General features: G+C 41.8%; 1 protein-coding gene across 4 annotated transcripts in view; it reads right to left on the reverse strand.

Moving 5' to 3' along the window:
• The window catches only part of frmpd3 (FERM and PDZ domain containing 3), a 56,525-nt gene extending 55,803 nt beyond the window's left edge, over positions 1-722 (reverse strand). For all 4 annotated transcript variants that reach the window (XM_019870076.1, XM_019870077.1, XM_019870079.1 and 1 more), the window contains exon 1: positions 643-722. The gene's annotated coding sequence lies outside the window, so the exon portion shown is untranslated. The remainder of the gene's footprint in view (positions 1-642) is intronic.
• Between the last annotated feature and the right edge of the window lie 6,639 nt (positions 723-7,361).

Here is a 7,361-nt window from a genome sequence, read left to right on the forward strand (position 1 = left end):
TCGTTTATCGCGGTTAAGGGGGACCAAAACCACCCGCGATAAACGAAAATCCGCAAAGTAGCGACCCCACCCCTTCCATATAAGGTACATGTACATAATATTTATAAGGCCAAATTTAATGGTGTACATGCCTGTAGAAGTAAATTTTGAAGTAATTAACATGACTTAATGCTGTATACTAATAGATTTACACATGTATAAATTAGGTTAGTTTATGAATAACAAAATACAGTAAACATATTAAAATGTTTGTTTTTTTTCAAGTCAAACAGTCCGCAAGAAGCTGCGAAAGTCAGCAAAAACAACAGCGAGTCACATAGAGCAACATATACAGTACTGTACTACAGTACTTTTTTATGAATATGTTTGAAAAAATCCTCGATGCACTGAAGCCACGATAAACGAACCGCGAAATCCGCAGTACCCGCAGAAAATCCATGCAGGCATGGGTGCGAGGCGGAAATGCTAACCAGTCGACTGCCGTGTCGCCACATGATTCACACTCTACATAAATGTGTGATTAGATCTAAAATCAATGGACCTGTTCAACTGTAGAAGCAATCTCACAGTGTTAAATATGTTAAATAGCGCTTGGGTTAATATAAGACTAAAAGGGGCTAAAGGGATGCAATGTTTACTTACAGTGTTTGTGTTGACTGAAGGTTACTTTGTCAGCAGGGATCACCCATAAATGTTTCCCCACTCAATCCCGGGATGTGGGAACCTGTTGAGGCATGAAAAGAAAAACAGAAAAATTATTTTTTGCCAAACATCACACATTAATCATTTATGTTACGGAGCAAGAACAGGATTTTTTTTTTTTTTAAGGAAATTGGGGTAAAAAAATTGAACCTTTTTGGTAATATTTGGTAGTACCACAACCATTTCTTTTTAGATCAGGTCAGAGGGAGTTACTGGTGCCTATAGTTTATACACATTATGAAACAGTATATACAGCTTGGACCATGAACATGATGTGTGCATGCTTTACATGCTGTTTCACAGGGACAACACACCTACCACGCACCTGACATTTATTTAATTTATAATAATAATAACGCCCCTGCTGGCTGCCTTAAATTACCCTAAAATCCCCTTGTGTCCCTCATAGTTTGTTGAATTAGACCACTTGATTATGTTACAGGCGGCCCGGTGGTCCAGTGGTTAGCGCATCGACCTCACAGTGCAAAGGGTTCAATTCCAGCTCTGGCCTCCCTGTGTGGAGTTTGCATGTTCTCCCCGGGCCTGCGTGGGTTCTCTCCGGGTACTCTGGTTTCCTCCCACCTTCCAAAAATATGCATGGCAGGCTGATTGAACACTCTAAATTGTCCCTAAGTGTGAGTGTGAGCGCGGATGGTTGTTCGTTTCTGTGTGCCCTGCGATTGGCTGGCAACCGGTTCAGGGTGTCCCCCGCCTACTGCCCGAAGACGGCTGGGATAGGCTCCAGCACCCCCCGCAAACCTTGTGAGGATAAAGTGGATTGAAAAATGGATGAATGGATAGGTTATGTTACAGATGCCACATTTGAGACATTGAGAACATTGAACGGGCTGCCTGTTATTGTGAGCCCTCTGCACAGACTGTTTCTTATTGATAATCAATCATGGAGTTCTTGTGAGGATGGCAGAGCATTATCTGAGTTTTCTAGTTTCTAAAATGGCAAAATGGGAGCTTTTTCAAATCAAATTATAGACTGTAGAGTTCACCAGTAGCAGCTATGAAAGGGGAAATGTGGCACTCGCCTCCCATTGAGCAGCCATGTTTCACCACTCAGTCATTTTTTTTTTTTCAAATCCAACAACTCTTCTTATTCTGGGAGCAAAATGGATGTCAAGATGAAATTCACAGAATTGCTAATTACTTGATTACCGACCCTACGCTGCGATTAATCGCAGTGCTACGTCACCCAGTGTGACAGCGGCACTCATTGGGAGACAGTGTGATGACTGCAGACGAGGACCACTTTGATGAGACTGGAAATGATCACACCAACTGATGCGCATTTGTTCGACTCATCACACCCGGAATTCAGATTGCGGACCATGAATTGATCTCAGTTCAGAACGCAGAGGCTTGCTTTCAGAGACTGATTGCACATGAAATGGCGAGCAAACTGTTTACCACCTTGTCGGATACTACTAACAGAAGCTGGACTGTGTTAGCGTTGAGCGAGGGCTGAACATGAAAAAGAAAAGCAGCCCCAGTGTGCCTGAGCCTGTCAGCTCAAGGGACGGAGATAAGAAACTCCACAGTGTACGATGACTGTTGCAAGCTAATCGTCATCACGATCATCATATTACAACTGAACAGTTTTATTCACAGAGGAAGAGGCACTTGATTGAAGATAGCAAGGCTAAATGCAGAGTGCAGGAGATGCGCAGAAGTGTCACCATATAGATCAAAGGAGTCCTCCAAAGACTTCAGATGAAAATGCTCGTGTTCAAATTGGTAAATGCTCCCCTTGGGGGGAAAAAAAAATCAAGCCTGACTTTTGTTGTACCTGTCTGCCTAACGGCGACTTTCAAACAGGCTGTCAGCAGCTAGTCTCAGTGAGGAAGACAGCAGGGCTGGCTGGTTGATCTGCCCTGAAGGTACAGAACTATTATCCAAGTTTAGATGAATTCATGATGATGAATCACTGTTGATCCTTTTTAAGTACATATGCGCATTTTGCTTTGACTCGAGGTTGAACATTTTCAATTTTTTTTTAATTCATCAATGCTAAGGTAATGATAGTTAATTGGCACGTTCATCTAATTTAGAGATGGGCTACTGACATGGCGACTTAATAAAAAAGAATAACAGAAAACAACTTCTATTATTTATTTTTGTACAGACAATCCTCCCAGAAAAATCTTCAAAAATGCTGATCAACATTCAATGTACTTAAATGGGGGGAAGAAATAAAAGGAAAAGTGGGAAAAAATATTCTAAGAAATTTCTTTTAGCACCTGCTGTTGAAGGTCTGAATAAATCAGGCCCTAAGAGTTAGTTGTTTGTCAAGAATTTACGAAAACATGCCTGTCCTCAGGTACTGAGAGGTTTGGAACCAAAATTATACAGCACTAACTAACAAATTCAACCCACAGTGACATTCTGGTAAGGAAACAAACTCATCTCTGCCTGGCAGGGACAGCCCCCACATGCTTGGATGCCTCTTTATATTCTTCCCACAGCAGTTTAAGTTCTTTTTCCCTTGACTGCAGGTTTAGTTTCTATCCCAGATCCTCCGTGCCCATTTGCATTCAGCCACTGTTTGTTCATATCTCTGCACGGCATCACACGTTCATCGCACGGGGGCACAAACATCGACCGGTACTGGCATTGCAGTAGAAATGCAAACTTTCCAGTAATACCCCTCGATCTTTCCGAAACATCACTTTCACGGCACTTATCCAGTCAACGTGCTGTTTTTACTGCTTTCTGATGGTGACCCACATATATGTGATAAAATACTGTACATGGCTGTGCCTCAGCATCATAGAGGGAGTTCTAACAAGCATAACAAGCCCCTCTCTGAGACCCCCAAAAAAGTGCGCCCATGAGTTGATTATAATCCCGACACGCTGCAGGGATAAACAGCATGTTTGTTAACGCAGTGTTTCATATGCTAATTAAGATTTTGTTTTTGCCAAACACAGTGTTTAGTATGCTACGCCGTGTTAGGACAACAAGGGATTCATTTCTATGCCTTGTCTTCAACTTAAATTTAAGATATTTTATGGAAATAGAAAAATAAAACTGTCTCCATTATTATAACCAAACTGCTTTATCAATCTCATGCAGGCGGTGCATGTGTACGACCACAACGGCTGATGACTGCGGCACAACGTGATTGCCGTATTGACTGCAATCATTCACCGTTATGGCCGCGAAAAATTATTTTTTGCCAAACATCACACATTATCAATTTATGTTACGGAGCAAGAACAGGATTTTTTTTTTTTTATGTTGATATTTATGTTGATTTGATCACTTTCATTTATCACACACAAAGGCAAGCGGGTTTACAAATTCAACCGCAAAATAGCACTCTTTAGTATTGTACTCTATAAAAACACACAGTCATGACAATTAAATACAATGTAAACAAGCAGTTGGCACATTTTCATTTAGTTTCAAAAAGTTGTTATTCCGCGCCTTATCTTTACGTTTGCGCCACACTTTTCGGCAGGTATCTTCACTTTACGACAGCCCTGAAGTAGGAGAAACGAAAAGTGTTCTGTAGATACTGAAATAGTCCTGATAAATTTACTTTCGGTCAATTAATAATTTTAAAAGAAGACAAATATGGGCCAAAAAGTCTGTAACTAGTTACCTAAAATTATTCGTTTAGAGCACAAACAAATAAAAGGTTTGCGCTAGTAGGACTACATTTTCCATGATTCTTAGAAATAGAAAATTCTTAGAAATAGAAAAAGCAAGAAGTAGTTCTTGTTCTAGTATGAGGAGAACATGGCCACTTGTGAGCTATTACAAGCGGGTGAGGATGAGAACGCGAACGAGAATGTGGAAGTACACAGGAAGGAATTTGAATTAAAGACAACAAACTGAATAGCCATCACCCTGTCTTTGCCCTTCAAATGTGCATTTAACAGCTACGAAAAACATTTTCACAGATTTTGAGTGCTTATGTACAATAAGAATAATAATTAATGACAATAATAATAAATCTTTATTTGACAGAGACAATGCATTGGTACGCCAGCCCGGTGGTCCAGTGGTTAGCGCGTCAACCTCACAGTGCCGAGGTACTGGGAGCAAAATGGATGTCAAGATGAAATTCACAGAATTGCTAATTACTTGATTACCGACCCTACGCTGCGATTAATCGCAGTGCTACGTCACCCAGTGTGACAGCGGCACTCATTGGGAGACAGTGTGATGACTGCAGACGAGGACCACTTTGATGAGACTGGAAATGATCACACCAACTGATGCGCATTTGTTCGACTCATCACACCCGGAATTCAGATTGCGGACCATGAATTGATCTCAGTTCAGAACGCAGAGGCTTGCTTTCAGAGACTGATTGCACATGAAATGGCGAGCAAACTGTTTACCACCTTGTTGGATACTACTAACAGAAGCTGGACTGTGTTAGCGTTGAGCGAGGGCTGAACATGAAAAAGAAAAGCAGCCCCAGTGTGCCTGAGCCTGTCAGCTCAAGGGACGGAGATAAGAAACTCCACAGTGTACGATGACTGTTGCAAGCTAATCGTCATCACGATCATCATATTACAACTGAACAGTTTTATTCACAGAGGAAGAGGCACTTGATTGAAGATAGCAAGGCTAAATGCAGAGTGCAGGAGATGCGCAGAAGTGTCACCATATAGATCAAAGGAGTCCTCCAAAGACTTCAGATGAAAATGCTCGTGTTCAAATTGGTAAATGCTCCCCTTGGGGGGAAAAAAAAATCAAGCCTGACTTTTGTTGTACCTGTCTGCCTAACGGCGACTTTCAAACAGGCTGTCAGCAGCTAGTCTCAGTGAGGAAGACAGCAGGGCTGGCTGGTTGATCTGCCCTGAAGGTACAGAACTATTATCCAAGTTTAGATGAATTCATGATGATGAATCACTGTTGATCCTTTTTAAGTACATATGCGCATTTTGCTTTGACTCGAGGTTGAACATTTTCAATTTTTTTTTAATTCATCAATGCTAAGGTAATGATAGTTAATTGGCACGTCCATCTAATTTAGAGATGGGCTACTGACATGGCGACTTAATAAAAAAGAATAACAGAAAACAACTTCTATTATTTATTTTTGTACAGACAATCCTCCCAGAAAAATCTTCAAAAATGCTGATCAACATTCAATGTACTTAAATGGGGGGAAGAAATAAAAGGAAAAGTGGGAAAAAATATTCTAAGAAATTTCTTTTAGCACCTGCTGTTGAAGGTCTGAATAAATCAGGCCCTAAGAGTTAGTTGTTTGTCAAGAATTTACGAAAACATGCCTGTCCTCAGGTACTGAGAGGTTTGGAACCAAAATTATACAGCACTAACTAACAAATTCAACCCACAGTGACATTCTGGTAAGGAAACAAACTCATCTCTGCCTGGCAGGGACAGCCCCCACATGCTTGGATGCCTCTTTATATTCTTCCCACAGCAGTTTAAGTTCTTTTTCCCTTGACTGCAGGTTTAGTTTCTATCCCAGATCCTCCGTGCCCATTTGCATTCAGCCACTGTTTGTTCATATCTCTGCACGGCATCACACGTTCATCGCACGGGGGCACAAACATCGACCGGTACTGGCATTGCAGTAGAAATGCAAACTTTCCAGTAATACCCCTCGATCTTTCCGAAACATCACTTTCACGGCACTTATCCAGTCAACGTGCTGTTTTTACTGCTTTCTGATGGTGACCCACATATATGTGATAAAATACTGTACATGGCTGTGCCTCAGCATCATAGAGGGAGTTCTAACAAGCATAACAAGCCCCTCTCTGAGACCCCCAAAAAAGTGCGCCCATGAGTTGATTATAATCCCGACACGCTGCAGGGATAAACAGCATGTTTGTTAACGCAGTGTTTCATATGCTAATTAAGATTTTGTTTTTGCCAAACACAGTGTTTAGTATGCTACGCCGTGTTAGGACAACAAGGGATTCATTTCTATGCCTTGTCTTCAACTTAAATTTAAGATATTTTATGGAAATAGAAAAATAAAACTGTCTCCATTATTATAACCAAACTGCTTTATCAATCTCATGCAGGCGGTGCATGTGTACGACCACAACGGCTGATGACTGCGGCACAACGTGATTGCCGTATTGACTGCAATCATTCACCGTTATGGCCGCGGCCACTGGCCGATGGACCCGACCAACACAGAACCCCAAAAGTCTGCATCAGCTTTGTGCTCACTCACTGCCTGCCTGGCACAGGATCAATGCAGAATTGCAGATGTGAGCAAAAGCAGCGGAAGACACACAAACACGCACGTACATTCCTATCGCCAAAACGGTGCTGTGTTGTCAATATCACGACAACAGCGAGAGTTCATAACCTTTCACGGGCTATGAGTTACCTAATGGTCATTGGAAGAATGAGAGACAGCGAAAAGTGGGAGAGTCGTGGGAATAATTACGAGTGACTCATTTAGCATGAGAAAGCTGCGAAAGCTTATACATTCATGCCAAACCGAGCTCGTGTATGTGAAGCCCGTGCCTCATATTTGATAATCCTCAAAACGTCAAATGTGCTTTAGTCACATGACATGGCAACAGTTTTTTTCTCATATGATTCACAGCCATCCATCCATCCATTCTCTAACCTGCTTATCCTCACTTGGGTCACAGGAAGTGCTGGAGCCCATCCCAGCTGTCTTTGGACAGCAGGCGGGGGAC

Source organism: Hippocampus comes, unplaced genomic scaffold (assembly GCF_001891065.2).
Source record: "Hippocampus comes isolate QL1 unplaced genomic scaffold, H_comes_QL1_v1.1 scaffold9, whole genome shotgun sequence".
NCBI lineage: Eukaryota > Metazoa > Chordata > Actinopteri > Syngnathiformes > Syngnathidae > Hippocampus > Hippocampus comes.